The sequence below is a fragment of the Colius striatus genome, chromosome 11 (genome assembly GCF_028858725.1).
Source record: "Colius striatus isolate bColStr4 chromosome 11, bColStr4.1.hap1, whole genome shotgun sequence".
NCBI lineage: Eukaryota > Metazoa > Chordata > Aves > Coliiformes > Coliidae > Colius > Colius striatus.
Genome location: NC_084769.1, coordinates 11,980,139 through 11,996,050, shown reverse-complemented (window position 1 = coordinate 11,996,050; position 15,912 = coordinate 11,980,139). Strand labels below are relative to the sequence as shown.

Below are 15,912 nucleotides of genomic sequence, written 5' to 3'. Positions count from 1 at the left end.
GAACAATAACTTCACTATATATAGCAGGTACTAGCCAGAATATTTAATTATGAAGATGAAAGTAAGAGATTGTGCAGCTGGAAAACTAAAGAGATTTAGGATACCTGTAATTGCTCACTTTATTTTTGTACAAAGTAGATGCTGAGACTGCTAGTCTGGAAGCAACACACTGATAAATGATTGTACCAAGTGGTTATGTCATAGATTTTATTCCTTGCTTTGCTTGCCCCTGACACAACATAAGATCTCACATATAGATTCACAGATGGATGACTTTGTGACATTTACTCCTCAGGAAGAATGTTAGGAAAGACATGTTTTCTATACAGTTGTATAAAGTATGAATTTTTTATAGTAGCCTATGTTGCACAAGATAAACTTCAGTATTTTCTGCTTGCTGCAGGGACCTAATTGCTGATGGTTTCATTTCCAGCTAGTCCCACTGTACTACTACAAGACAGACAACAGATAACAAGGCTTAAGTGAAGATTCTAGACCTCTAACCATCTCTTCAAAAGGTCTGCCCAGCTTTCTGACAGAGCAGAGCTAGTTGATGCCAGTTCCTTAAAGCTTAAAATGCAAAAAAAATATTCTTATGTTTGAGGAGAAAACAAATCACTCAGCAGCCAGAAGTCTCATGCACAGGCCCCTTCTCCCAATCATCACCTGCTCAACTTGCTAAGGTTTGTCAGGGATTCTCTCATAAGCCTTTGTGCATAACAGTAAAAAACATCGAAACTCACAGTTCTATCCACATTCTATGTGATTGCACTTCTGACTCAAACTAATTGTGAAAGTAAGTTTTCACAGTATTAGGGTATAAATGGTTCTCTACATTCCTGTAGAGAGACAGATCAGCTGAATGTTGGTATATTAAAAGATTTTTGTTATACACCAGGCTTTAATTCTGTCAAGGAACAGAAGTCATGTTGCCAAGGGCTGAATGTTTAAAACAAGTATTCAAAACTAGTCATATAATGAGTAACTTTAGACTTGGCTTGAACCTGCCTCAACTTAAAAGTGGGTTAATATTTCATATTTGAGTTCTATGGAACTGAATGGGAAGGTTCTCCTGATTTAACAAGTCTTCTGATCATGCCTTTTGGCAAACTTCATCAGTTACACTTTCAGATTCTTGTGTGCATGACATCCATCCAGAGAACTAGAAAGCATTCTTACAGTAACTGGACATTGTTGGAAGAGTATTCGATGAAATGCTCCTTCCCACATGTGTTTGTTTTGGTTTTAAAGTAGCAATTGTTTTGGAGGACTAGAAGATTTGTATTTTGTTGTTCTGAAATGTTTAAGTTCTTTGCCCTTGTGCCCTAAGTTTTAAACAAACATTAGTGATAACTTTTTGATATCTTGCTGCATTTTTAAAATATTTTAAATTTACTTTGGGAAGGTCCTGTGGTACCTTATAAATCTCCCAGAGAGTAGAAAAGGATTTTTGTGGGCTTTCTTTTTGCCAGATTTCCCCATGCTATGTGTATTTTAACTACTACTTTCTTTAGACTGAATGCTGCCTATGTTTTAACATAGGCAGTTGTTTCACCAGGAAACATGATTCCTAGCAAAGAATATAATAATAATTGGCCATATACCTAGCACTAGACCAGAAGCTCAATCAAAAATTATGTAACCAGAAAAAGTGGTTTCAAAATACTTTAAGCATATGTAGTCATCTATAAAGAAAATAAGCAACTTTTTCATACTACTACACGTGTAGTACTCAAGACTAATGTACTTAAAAGACCAGATCTTCCTTTAAGGGAATCTGAGTAAGAAATTTAAAATGTGAGCTAGATTTCCAACTGTAAACTCTTCCCAGGACAAATAATTTTCCTATTAATTAATCTTCTACAATGATTTGCTTTCTGTATAGTGAGTTTTCATTCCGATCCCATTGAGAAGCAGCCATGGCATGGTGGCTTCTCTTGCACCAAGCTAAGTGCAGTGCACTCAACTCTTGAGTATTAAAAGCCAATTTTTATTTAATCGTTATAAGTTATTTCACTGAGCCTATAGCACAAACCAAAAAGAAAAAGCAGCACATATGAATGTCTTCCACTGTTTTTAAGGAGATCAAGATCCGTTTCAGAGTATTCACTTTTCCATTCTGACAAATGGTTTAACTTCCAGGCTCAATCCAGCTTTCTGAACTGGACTGATTTTACTAGACACCCTTGTTATGCCTTGATATCAGCTGTTGTAGAGAAAATACATGGTAAGCCTCATTCACTGAGAAAGGCTATCAAAAGGAAGTGTCCCAAAAATACATGGCTGAGTTTTATGCTAATAAAAGATACTACATTAACACCCTGAAAGCTGGCATATTTTCAGTACTGAAGACTCCTGCAGTCTTTTGGTAACTGGCAGGGGCAGTGATGGCACCTTACCATGATGAAGCTGGAGGTCTCTCCCACTGCGAGCACCTCAACTGCATCTCTAGCCAGTACCCTCTTTTAATGAAGGACCATGCATACATGACACTCAGCAAGGGATAAAGACTTGTATATCCCTCTAAACTCTCACATCACAGGAATAAAGATGAAAAAAGAAGAAAAATATCCCATCCACCTTACAATCAAAATAATTAAGCCACGTGATAGCTGTGCACAAAAGCATCTCCTTCTTTAGGAGCAGGAAAAGCTATTCACTGCTCTTGGCATACTATAGGTTTCACTAGGTAGAGACAGAAAAGGAGATATGTAACTTGAACTACTGAGGTTCTTCAGAATACCAGGAGCTATCTTAACTCGCCTTACTCAGTATAACTGCTATTTTGTTTCTCGCTAAAAAGCTTATTTATCACTGTAAAACAAACCAGACATGTGAAACCACAAATAAATCATGATTTAAAAGCTATTGGAGGATAAAAATATCTGCATTTGATCCCGTGGAGATCATCAAGACATTTGCTCTGTAGCGAAAGTACTGTGGCATCAACAAGCAGATAAAACAGATGAAGCAATACCTGCTCACCAGACATTTTTGTCAGCTCCTGACCTCACACTAGTGCCAAAACTTGGGGAAAAAAACAATACTAAATAAAAATCTAATGGCTTTAAATTCTGGAAAAACATACTTACTTTTCTGGAATGAACGTCTCATCCAAACAAAGGAAACACCCCACACCAAATTTAAAAATAGTAATAAATCTCAACATCATGTGCTCTTGGGAATTTTGGATGCTCCATCTATACTAATATTCTTTATGCCTGCAATGACACCACCCAATAATAGGGAAAAAGGGAAGTTCATCACAGGCTAAATTCACAGTCCTTTAAAGGCCTGTGAATATTAGATTAGATATTTACAAATATCTAAATGGTGGGTGTCAGAGATCAGGGCATCCCCTTTTTCTGCTGTATCTAGCAACAGGACAAAGGGTAATAGGATGAAGCTGGAACACAACAAGTTCCATTGAAACATAAGAAAAAACTCTTTCACTGTTGAGGTGAGGGAGCCCTGGCACAGGCTGCCCAGGGAGGATGTGGAGGCTCCTTCCTTGGAGGTCTTCAAAACCTGCCTGGACACGTACCTGAGTGACCTGATCAAGGCGGACCTGCTTGTGCAGGGTGGTTGGACCAGATTATCTCTAAAGGTCCTTTCCAACCCCCACCATTCTATGATTCTAAATGCCTCAAGATCCAAACTGTACTGAATTAATGAATTTATAGGAATGGGCTACAGCCTTCAAGAGTTTTATACATTTAGCATCTAAAAGTCCAGTCACACATGAACAATTGAAAATGCAATCACTGACATCACCTTAACCAGAAAAAGGTTATACCAGATTAAATGTTTAAACTTGAAAGAGATGAACCTCAGAGCTTTCAGTAGTTCAAATACTAAGACTAGCAAAAATGTTTTGTCTAATTTGCATGTTTAATGAGTGTAACAGTTGATTCTTTCTCCTTTTATTGACTTGTTTATGATTTTGTTTATCTAAAATTCTTTGGGGATTTCTGAATCCACTTGAGAAGCACACATTCACAATAAGGAACTGGAAGGATTACAATGACTTGTATCATTTTTTCTGAAGCAGTTTAGTTCCTTTAATGTAGCCTCTTAAAGGGAGTCCACAATCTTTTTATTACACCTTAGAGATCATTGGATGGCAGATGGGGCAAGAAAGAAAAGTCCAATCACATAAAGTATAAAAAACTTTATTTTAATAAGGATTTAAATTAATCAGATCTGAGCCATGTCTGAAAAAAAAAATATACCACTTGCTGTAAAGAAACAAATCTGAACCACTCCTGGTCCTCATGAGATTTTCAATTAAATAGATAAATATTCCCTTATAAAATATCCTTTGGGGAACTCAGTGTATTTCTTCCCTGAAGAACTATGCCAGGAAAAGTGCTTCCCACTTCTAACAGCAAGCCTGCTCTCAGGAGAACCTCTCCTCCCTAAATCTCTAAATTCCAAGACATTCAAAATGTCATATAGACAGATGATGTGCCATTGCTCACTCAGTGCTTCAGCCAGTCGTGCTTCAGCCAGTCTCTTTGCCTCTAGCTCTAACCTAGATTGGTTTTGGTGCTCTTAATAAGCCGAGACTTGAGATTAGTCTAGTTTTGTTGAGACTTGAGATTAGTCTAGCTCCATCCTGAGCTAACGTGTACAGACAAAAGATAGGTTCAGTCCAGCTTCCACATATCCTTTCCCACAGCCAACTCACGTTAGAGCAAAAGTGGCTACTACACCTAGAACTTTGCAGAAGAAAACGGGCAAAATAGCACAAATACAAATGAAACAACCTGCCTGAAGAAAAAAATAAGCACCTGGGCCCAAAACAAACTAACCTAAGGTACTGCAAATAGAGATGGTAAGAGCATCAAATTTGTATTTTAAAACCCTCATAGAATAATCACAGCTATTTTCAGCCAGGCCTGGTGGTACTAGGTTTATCATAGGGAATAAAATTCACCCTATGATGCATCTAGTGTAGAATTTCAGCTATAGGCATCCATCTCCTAAACTGGGACTCAGCAAAATTTTCAGGGTTACTAGTTGTATGCTTGAGCTTTCTTAACACAGATGATGCAAAAAACTCTGTTTAAAAGACACTTTGTGCATTCCCTTCTGTTTGGATATTTCCAAGAGACATAAAAAAATCTGCAAGAGTGAAGTGCAGAGACAGTATACAAAGGAAAAAAAAAAAATGCCACCTCCCTGAAGATGATCTGTTCCCTAGAATTCCCAAGCAAATAGATGCAACCTTCTGCCACATGTATTGGTAACTGCAATACATATGCCTAAATTCTTCTCCACTGTGCCAATCACAAGACTACTCAATTTCCATGGGTCTTAGACCAAGGCCATTGCCAACCAAAACAAATAAGATAAAGTTTATAGCTTTCATCCAGGAAGATTTGTGTATTTTGGAATAAACACAGTCTCATAAAATAAGGTTACTTGAAAAAAAAGAGAATGTGTTTACATGAAAAGCACTATCTCAGGCCAATTTTTCACTCAGTGGTGGAAATACTGTGCTGTTAAGTCTTGAAAGTCTTGCTTAATAAAACCTGATTACTTTTCAGCTTTTTCTCTCAGACTCAGACCAATCCATTCTTAGTTAGATGTTATGTAGCCTTACCTGAAACTAATACAGTGGCATCTCTCTTTAAAAGATTACAAATTACTTCTAAAATAAACCATTCTCCTTGTACAATACCATACATGCTTTCATTATCAGTAGCTGACTCCTTAGACTGAGGATAAAGAGAGCTTATTCTTCTTGTGTGTTTCGATCTGAGTATGAGCTGAGAAGTGAGGCATTTCAGAAGACTGCCAGTTTTCCCATAGCCCTAACAGAAGGAGACAGCAGACCTTCCTTTGGCTGACACACCTGAGTACCCAGCTGCTCTTTGTGGCTATCTTCAGTCAAATTACTATTATTGTATCTTAAGGTCACGGTGGACAAAATAAATCACTCTTATTTAGCTTGCGTTTTCCCTAAGTTTCTCTGCTTCATACAACAAAAAAACCCCAACACTAGCTTCCCTTGCTGCTTCTACACAAATCTCACACTTGAGTGTGTTCTGGACACACACACACTTGTGCTTGCTCCTTCACAACACTTTTGCCCTAAGCAAGTTCTCAAAAAATGCAGAAATGAGATTAAATCTCAGAAGTTTGTCTCTGTCCTGTGCTCTAAGGCTGCAGGGATTTTTCCTAGCTTGCCTGTACAGAGATTCTAATCTTCATTTGACCTATGAGTCTTCCAACATGATTTACAGTACAACAAGCTGCCATGACTCAGGTGTTAAAGCAGTATGGTAACAATGGGGACATTAACTTTCGAAGTCACTTAGGCTCCAATGAGACTTTCACTTGGCACCAGTTACAAAAGATACTTTAAAACAGATATCTGTCCTCCAATAATAAGGCAACACTAATTACCTTCTTAGAGGGTTTTCAGATAGCATATAAACGGGACCACAAGCTGGAAATTTGAACTAAAAATCAAACTGTCAGCTGAGAACTTTTATTGAGTTCAAAGTTAGAAGAGATTATTCCACTGATTTTGTCTGAGCTTGGTGGGACACAGCCCAAAGAAATTATGCAAGAATCCCTCCACTTATTTAAGATCCTCTAGAGAAAGCACCAGGTCACCCTAAGCTGTATCTGAAGCCATATTATTATTTTTTAATATCATTAAACATTGTGGCATCTTTGTTCTAGGGAGAATTAAACAGTCCTTCAGATTCCAACCTCTGAAATTCTACCCAGTTCTACCATCAGTAACCTCGTGCCCAGGTACATACAATTTTAATCAGTTACAGTCATGTTTTTATCCTTTTCAAAAGTTAAGTGGACTGAGCTTCTTTGGTCTCTAGCTTCAAGGCATTTTTCCAGACAGTGAATCATTCTTTTATCTCTTTCCTGAATCTTTTCCAATTTCAGCCTACTTTGTAAATTGTGGCTACTAGGATTGGATATGGTGAGTGTATAATGGTCTCCGTGGTGTTACAAAAAAGTAACATCAAGGGGGAGGAGAGGTGGGGATGGTTCTTTCCCTTCTCTACATCTCAATAAGAGCTTAGTCTGATTTCTTGCCTACATCATTGCAATGCCAGTCCTTATTTCCTTGTTTGTCGAGCCCCAAAAAGTTTCTAAAGCTGCTTTCTCAGAAGTAACATCCCACTTTCTGTAAGCCTCATTTTGCTCCCATGCATATGATCTAACAAGCAACTGTTAACAAACACTTGTCTGCCTTGCAACAAGATCCAGGTTAGTATATATTATTATACTTGCTCCTTATATGTTTAGTTTAAAAAAAAACAAAGAAAGAAGAAAAAACAAAAGTCCCAGCACTCTGCCCCAGTGAGGCCTGCATGATGTCACTAGGTGCTTAGAATTAACCACTCATCTAGATGAGAACATGGTGTGCTTCAGTCAGGGTGCTTCTGGTATGAGAGAATTTCCCATAAGATTTCAGTAGAAGCAAAGGTCAAGAGACATTAATGGCTTTATCCATGTTGCATAGGAATGATAATTTGAAACACAGTGTGGATAAAACCAAGTATTGAATTGGATCCACTTCCACTGACGCTTGGAAACAAATACTGGGGTTTTACCGATGTATTAATAAATGAACAAAATTCACCTCTGATGCAATGTCAGTGATGGATTTATTTGGAGAGTTCAGCCCCTGCTAATCACATTAGTGAAGGTCCAGCTGATAGAAAAAACATCCCTAGAGATGTCATTGGTTTCCCTTCCAGAAATACTAAGAAACAGCAAGTGAACAATTTAGGGATTTTCCATATATATATATATCATCTATATAACTCTTCCATTGCTTCATGCTAATGACAGTCAGACAGGTAGCAAATATCACAAACTAGGAAAGATAACTTCAGCAGGATAGAAAAAAAAAAGAGCAGGGATTTTGCTAAAGCTGTTTTCTGCTGAAAAGCTCATAAATGGAAACTTACTTGGCATCTTTGTTGAAGCTGAATTGGCAGGGTAAGATGGAAAGCAGTTCTGTATCTCATTACTGCCTCTACTATCACTAGCTGGAAAGTTTGGAAAAACAGACCCCTTTCTGTTTAGATACAACTGTGCTGTTGCTGTACAGAGTGTCTGGCTTTCTCTTTCCTTCGTAGTACAGATGACAACTGCACAGAAAGGCTCTTTGTCTTTTTAAGGCTTCACCTACTGCTGTTTATTTTCTACCTGACATCTATTTGTGATATCATAGGCATTTCCTAAGTAATAACTACAATGTCAGCAAAAGACAGACCAAATATCACCACACAAACTCATGTAATTAAGTGCTTCTGACTTAATTTTAGCTTAACTTGGCACAGAATGACTTCTAATTGATTAAATGCAGATAAATCTAGCTTTCTAAAATAAGACTGCAAATTAGCACACAGAAAGAGCAATATCAACAGTTACTCAATCTTCAGTCAAATTGAAACAAGACTTGGATTTAAAGAAAGCAGTAAGTGCTGGGAAGAAGCAAGCTGTGTAAGAAAGAAAAACTTGTGCTTTCATGTCAGGATTTCCCAGAAATAAAGAATGACAGGAAAAGAGATCAAAAGCTATGAGACATACTTGACTGCACCAGGAGAATTATTTCTAAATAGCTGCATTGATAAAGGAGACATAACAGCTACTTTAACGGAACAGAAAAGGTGTTCTTACATCTCATGTAAGCCTAATCAGGGCAGTACAGCATTCCATAGACATATCCAGGCCAGAGCCAAAGCTAAAATAGCAACATGAGCATGCTAATCCACTGGACTAATTATTACCCTTGAGACCTAAGCTAATTTTTCCAGGTGTTTCTTTGCGTAAGATGTAACAGCACAGAAAGCAAAACTGTGGACTCTCAATATTTTACCTTGCTAGGAAATGCAGGCTCCATCCAGGAGCAGCAGAAATCTGAATTCCATCATTACACTGTTTAGAGCCTGGCACTGAAAAGACAATATGATCTAGCAGGCAGAACAATCAAGTAGTAGGAATTCAAACATCTGAGGCTATTTCTGGATAAAATAATTTCATTTTTCTTTCTCTTTTTCTTCTTTTTATCTTTGGTTTGTGTATTGAAATGCAGTGCAAAGCATCTGTGTGCCTGCAGAGAGCCTAGTATAATGGCATCACAAGCAGCCTTTTTTCAGTGCAGCAAAAAAATACTATGTCTTTGTTTCTAGGTTCTCACAGTAGGGTAGGGCTCTGTCTCGAACTTAAAGATGTCTGGAAAATTGAATACTATATCCAGATTAACACAGAAGAAAACAAAAGCTTAAGTCAGCCATATAGCACAAAGAGCCATAGTCCCTTCACAGGTCCAGTCTTTAGCTACTCATTTCACAGCTAACACTGGAAATTAGCCCCCTACCATCCTCTTCTCTCACTAATAAATTGACTGATTTCTCTTAAAGTCACGTAGACTCAAAAGGCACAGTTGTTACAATTGTGCTGTATGTGTTCAGACAAAACTATCTCCAGTCAGATTGGGCTCTTTAGACACAGCAAGATCAAACAACTCACAAAATCCTTTGATGGAAATTTAATTCTTTAAAAATATGCACGAGGTAATTGAAAACACATTTTATGATATTTCAGATTATAAACAGTAGATCTCTGACTGGGTTGAACAAATAGCATTAAGCCTTTTTCTTCCTTCTGAAAAACCACAATGTTTGGCAGCGTGAGGCACTGATGCATCTTGTCTACCAGTGCAGGGAAAACAGTGTTTATAATGAAGAGCTTGTGTTAGGATGCAAATTTCACTCCAACAGCAGAAACTATTAGTAAATATCAGTAATTGGTCATTCAAAGCAGTTTTGTGATACTTGCATATTTTTCTAAGCACAAAGTCTGGCTTTATTATATTTCCCTCACACACACACTTTCAGGAAAAGGAAAAATAAGTATCTTTTGCTCACAATCTCCACACTTAGTGTCAATCCTGCACACCATGGATGGTTCAGTGAATAACCTCCAATTCAAGCTTAGCTCATTTGATATTTAAACCTCTTTGCATACAGATTTGTATCATTGATGTTTCACAGAACTAGTACACTTTACAGAAACAGGATACGGCTTTCTCCATTAACTATCGCTTCCACACACACCCCAAGATGCGTTTGGTTCCATCACTAGTACTTTGTGTATTTGTTGTATGAACTAGGAAGCCCTGAGCAGCAAATGCCATGGGCAGTCCAAAACTCAGCACTTCATGCTGCCAAACTGCTCTAACTTCACTTTTATTTGTGCAGCAAGACAGAGCCTCGTGTTAGGTGTCAGAAAATGTTCCTCTGAAAAAGACAGGACGTTAACGGGATGGGGGGAGGGGGAAGGGGAATGAATGAGGATTTTTCTGGCAAAAACATTGAAAAAAAAACAGTACTTTCATCACAGCTAAAGGATTTCATGAAAAGATACAAGTTAGTCATTTCTAAAAGCAGTCTCAACATGCCCTAAAGGAGTCAGGACCAGGAGTCCTCAGGTATTCAGAGACTATGGGAGACTTCACTTCAGACTCTACCTGAATCATACACCAAGTTGTGAACCTCAGTCTTCGACAAGACTCATTGTATGTAGATCTCATGGGAAGCATCTCAATGCTTATTTAAAAGGCCTTTTAATAAGAAGAGTATAACAAATCTGTCTCCACTTTTTCCTTCCTTACGGGAGGAGAGGTGGTGGAAATTCGGAACTGTCTTGGATTCCTTCTGTGGTACAGCCACAGAACAATCTGCATGCTCAACACATCAGGGGTTGGATTTGGTTTGAGAGCATATTGTTGTACATAAATTGCACTTTTGACAGACTCTACAGGCAGCCCAGTCCCTACACTTTATTCTCAAACTAGAGTTAAAACTACCTCAGTCCTAAAAAGGAAACAGACACGATTTTTTTATTTTCATGTAGTTTGTTTCACTTCATTTTCATCCAAGTCAGTGGTCCTTGAAAATTCAAGTTTTACTCCCGAGTTGGAACAACACTGACCAAGGAAGGTTTGAAAAGCAGGCCAAGACCAGTATAGCCTTTCACCAAGGTAAAACACACCTTATTGCTTGCTTCAGTTTCCTTGATGCTTGAGCCACAAAGGAGAGCACAAATGCAAACACTTGGTGAAACAATAGTACTCACCCACTCACTCTCTACTTCCCCTTCTGCCTGTGTTGACAGTCTTTTCATTATGAGGGGTTAAAGAGAAGCCCCTATTTTACGGGAAATTCTTCCCCTACCTCAGAAGCAGCAGTAGATATTTAAACAAAGGTTTGCTGGATTGTTAGTTTCAGTAGAAAATGGGGTAATTGAATTTTAAATGGTAGAGTACCAACCATACCTTAAACCAATGCTCTCATTATCTCTTGATCACTGAAAGATGGTACTGCCCTTTGTACCAGAGGAATATTAAGTTAATGTGTGAAGTTTAAAAGGCTCCACTCCTCCTTAAACTCATTTTAAGAGATCCTTCATCATAACTGAAGTTTTGAAAAGTGAAACAATCCAGGAGGACAGTGTGATGTAAGAATACATCGAGCTTTAAAGTGAGAGAACTCTGAAATTGTGTAAGAATTGAAACTCATCGTGTCGAGGCATCTGCACCTAGGTAAAACCTAGCAGACCAGTGGCAAGGAAAACTGAATGGGCTGCTTATTGTTCTGCACCAACCTCCCTGGGTGAAGTGAAAGTATAGGAAAATGAAGTCTTTCCCTCTCAGGACTAAAGATGGAACAATGCAAATCCCAGGACAGCATTGACTTGTTAAACAGTTTCTGCTGGCTCTATTTTAAATATCTAAAGACTTTGAAGTGGAGTTGTAAACTCAATTGATTTCAAACAAAAGGCTAATGTAATCCACTTTCAGCACCAGTACCATGCTGGTAGTGAATGTATCCTCAGTAATAGAAATTACTTATTAAGGTTTAAAGCAATTCATTTCAGTGTTTTCCAGTCACTCAAGAAGTTGGATAGGAATGATCTTGGCTGAATTAGCCTCAGGGAAACAAAGCCAATCTAGAAACCTGTTTTACTTGGGAAACAGTAAGGCCTCCAGGAACACTGGCATTAATATCCAATATATTGATGTGCCCTTTTTGTCCCAAGCTGCTTTCCAGGTATTGTAGTTTTATATGTGAGTTGTTACACCCAGCTCTGGAGAGCAGCCATCTCCGAGTTGGGATTCACTGCTTCAGCTGTGCAATGATCAATTAGGGCAGTAGTAGACTGCATCACCTTAAAAGGACTGGGCAGCTGTCAAGTTCAGACACTGGAAAAAGGAGAGTGTGGGATATTCTGGCCACTCTTAACAATTTTCATAACACTTACAAGTCCTGAAAATGAACCAGTTTAGGAGTTTGTGGGAACAAGATCCAAGAACAGCCAAATGGAAAAAGATCTAGGAGGGAACCGATTAGAAGAATATGGGACAGACTGAATGGAATTACCAATTGTAGACAGTCTAAGAAAAATAGGAACAAGTGCAACATAGACCAGGTCAAAGGTTTCAAGCCTTTCCAATAAATTTCACAGCATTTGGCCCCTTCCTTTGGAAACTACATGTGATACACAGGAAAGTAATGACTCTAGGCAGATTTTAAGGTGACCCTGGCATACTTCCACAGATACACATGAAAGCTGCACCGCCTGTTTCACTGTGGTTTCGAGTTTCTAAAGAAAAGCTAGGACATGCTTTAATAAACCCATTGAGCTGGGATGGAAAAACCTGCAGCATAATTTCTGAAGACCAGTGCTTGGCAATGGGCACTCAGGATAATTCAAACTTAGAAATCATTCAAACTTCCCGGGGTTACTGCAGGCCTGTTCAAGGCCCAATGAACAGAATTAAGATCATTTTATTCAACCAATATATTTTGGATTCGATCTACTATTTGACCTTCCAGACCTCTAGACAAAAATCTTCTATATCATTAATGTCCAAATGGATTTGGACAAAGAGAGTGTGCTTTCAAGAAGCTTCTGTAAAGAGAAGACATAGCCTAAGAGGATTTTACTATAACTAATTATAAATATTCAAATTAATATTCCCATTTTGTTTTCAGTTTTTAATGTCTAACTACTCCTGGCTCCCACAGAACTGACTTACATATGAATCCGAGAGCTCTTCTTCCTGGATAATATATCTATCTCAAATGTCTTGGAAAGCTTTGCTATTTTCCTCTTCGACTTTCATACCATCTGATTTCATTCCAGACTGCAGCACTTGGAGGCTAGCAGTCTTTTCCCCAAACTATGATGCTGAAGTCCTTTAACATAACAGCAATTTGAAAAATATCAATAACAATCTGTAATTAGAGCAATTAAGTCACATTTGATACAGAAAATGAGACGGGAGACTTTTTGGTTCATCTTAGCCTCTGAGACTGGTTATTTATCAGCTGAGGCTGCCTTAAAATACAGGTCCACACGGTAAATTTCTTGCACATTCTCTAACTCAGATGACTACAAAATCATTTTTAAGGGACAAGCCAATTCCTCTTGAGTCAGGCTACGCAGCAACAGCACTCTCAAACTAATAATTTTGTGCTAAATGAAAAATAGGAAAGACTTCTGTTGGCAACTAAATGCAGCATACACTTCCCTGTCTCGTGAGTAGAAGTTTATCAGCTAGAATAAACTCTCCTTCAGAATACATAGGTACAGCAGGTAAGCAAATCCTTTTACATACCGAGGATGTCAAAGAAGTTGGTGAGCGTGAGACTACCAGCAAGCAAATACATGACTAACTCCAGTTCAAATGCTAAGACAAAGGTCTGTTTTTCCCTTTCTCATACTTTCCATTGTTTACTTCTGCACGTCTATCGCTAATGTTTCTTTAATTGAGCAGACGTGTGCTGCACAGATACTCAGAAGCCAAGTGTTTAGCTCACCCTGTGCTGTTAAGAGACTGCTTAACACAATACTACTCACCTTCCTGATGTATCTTCCCATTTTTCTATCTGCTTTGACGCACAATGAAACAGTTAATGTTCACCTTTAAAGTTGTATCAATGCCATTGGAATTATCCATCCATTGAATGAATGAGAGGAATTCACACCTCAAGGCTTATTATTGCAGGCTGACTGCCAACTCAGGTGCTGTGGCTGCCACAGTTACTGCACTCTTAAAGGCTTCTTCATGGCTACAAAAGCTAGACAGCTGGTTTGAAAACTGGTCACAGGTATAACTATGGTACCTGACTTGCCCTAAAACTTCAGGTAGTCCTTTTCTCCTGGCTCATGGGTTTAAAAGTCTTGTGTTTAAGCCACAGTTCTTTTGTTTTCTTCAGAACAGCATTTTTCAACAGGTCATCCTTCTTATGAAGGCACAGAAATTTCCTCACATTTCCCGAAAGATGGCTTGCCTAGAGTTGCATATGTTCACACTGTATGCAAGCTGTATTTTAGTATTCATGGCCAGGGAAGAAAGCAGTCACCTCTGCACCCCCAGAGGAGTGTAAAAGCTGGGATATTACATAAACCACAAAAATAGGCAGTGGGCCAGATACCAGAAAGGAAAGCAATTCTCAGTCTCAAGTACTTGCTGGTTTCCTATTGATTGTAGTGGGAAACTTCCAAGTTCCCACTCCCAGTCTCTGGGTCAGCAGTAAAAACATACACACTTTCTGAGCACGCTGCTACAGAGGTTAACAAACCAGCATGCTCCCACAGCTTCACTGCACTGGCTCACACACTGCTAATGTGACACTGTCATTGACCTGGAATTCACTCAAAGCAGTTACAGAATTCAACAAGCAAAATCCAGAACAATAAAATCTCACATGCATTTTGCCCATGGGAAATATAATTGTCTGTCACTTGTCAAAGGAGCTTTACAGGACTAACAGCTTACAGTATTGCTTCCTTCAAGATCACAAACATGAACCAGAGCACCACAAGTCTATCTCTCCCATGACAGAAGCAGGAAATTCCCCCACCCAGTATTTCAAGGAAGGAATACTTAAAACCAATAGTGGACAAACACTTTTGGGTTAGCTGCTGGAAAGAAACAATGATCCCAACTAGGAAAGCAACAGCTCTAAAGATTTCAATAAATAGAAGTGGAAAAAGCTCTCAAGATGATTACCATGACAGCAAGTGAAGCTGAAGTGCCTATATAGACACTGCAAAAGAGACAAAGCAGAACTGAGATCAGCACCTCACAAAACAATCATTGTCATGAAATTCATGGAGTCATCACTGGATGATGATCTGGCAGATGAGGCTACTGTATGCCTTCGTGTATGAAGGGAGGAATACAGAATAAATATAAGGTAGTTTGATCATTAAGTGGAACATTACGAAAATATCACGTCTGTAAATGGAGTTGAACAGCTAGAGAAGCTGGAAAGTTAGCCATAATAATGCTCCAGTGTCTCATTCTTACACACAGTCTATCTCCAGTGACCTTAGGAAAGAACATAAAGCCAGAGTAAGCTTACAGCAATTATTTCCTAAATACACCCTTCATGGCTTCTGGCAACCAGCAGTCTATAGACTGAAGAAGCCAGACCATCATGTTTCATAGTCGCAGAGTTTAATCTCTTCCTGAACCCATTTTGGCCTTCTTGACATTTTATTGCAGCGAGTTCCACAATCTATTGCACATACCTTGTATAAAAAATAAAATAAAATAAAAAATAAGTCTTATTCTAAGAGCATTGTCTGAGTTCTCCCTTTATTCACATGAAGCTATGACTGATTATTCCTTTTTACCTTCTCCACACCATTTCTAGTTTTACTACACCTTCAGTCTCTTTAGTTTCGAAGAAATCTTGGTTAGTCTTAGTTTACTCTCTGGTCCTACAAATGTCATTCCATACCTCCAATTTTTCTGCCCATCTCTGAAATCTTCTCAGTTCCATCAGGACTTTGAGTTATTGTCAGCACTGCAGATACAAGTTTTGAAAATGCCAGAATGTTTCTGGT

At 38.5% G+C, this 15,912-nt stretch overlaps 1 protein-coding gene across 4 annotated transcripts in view; it reads right to left on the bottom strand.

Annotated features, from left to right (window-relative positions):
* MYLK (myosin light chain kinase) overlaps nt 1–15,912 on the bottom strand; it is a 218,824-nt gene that overhangs the window by 176,971 nt on the left and 25,941 nt on the right. The window lies entirely within an intron of this gene.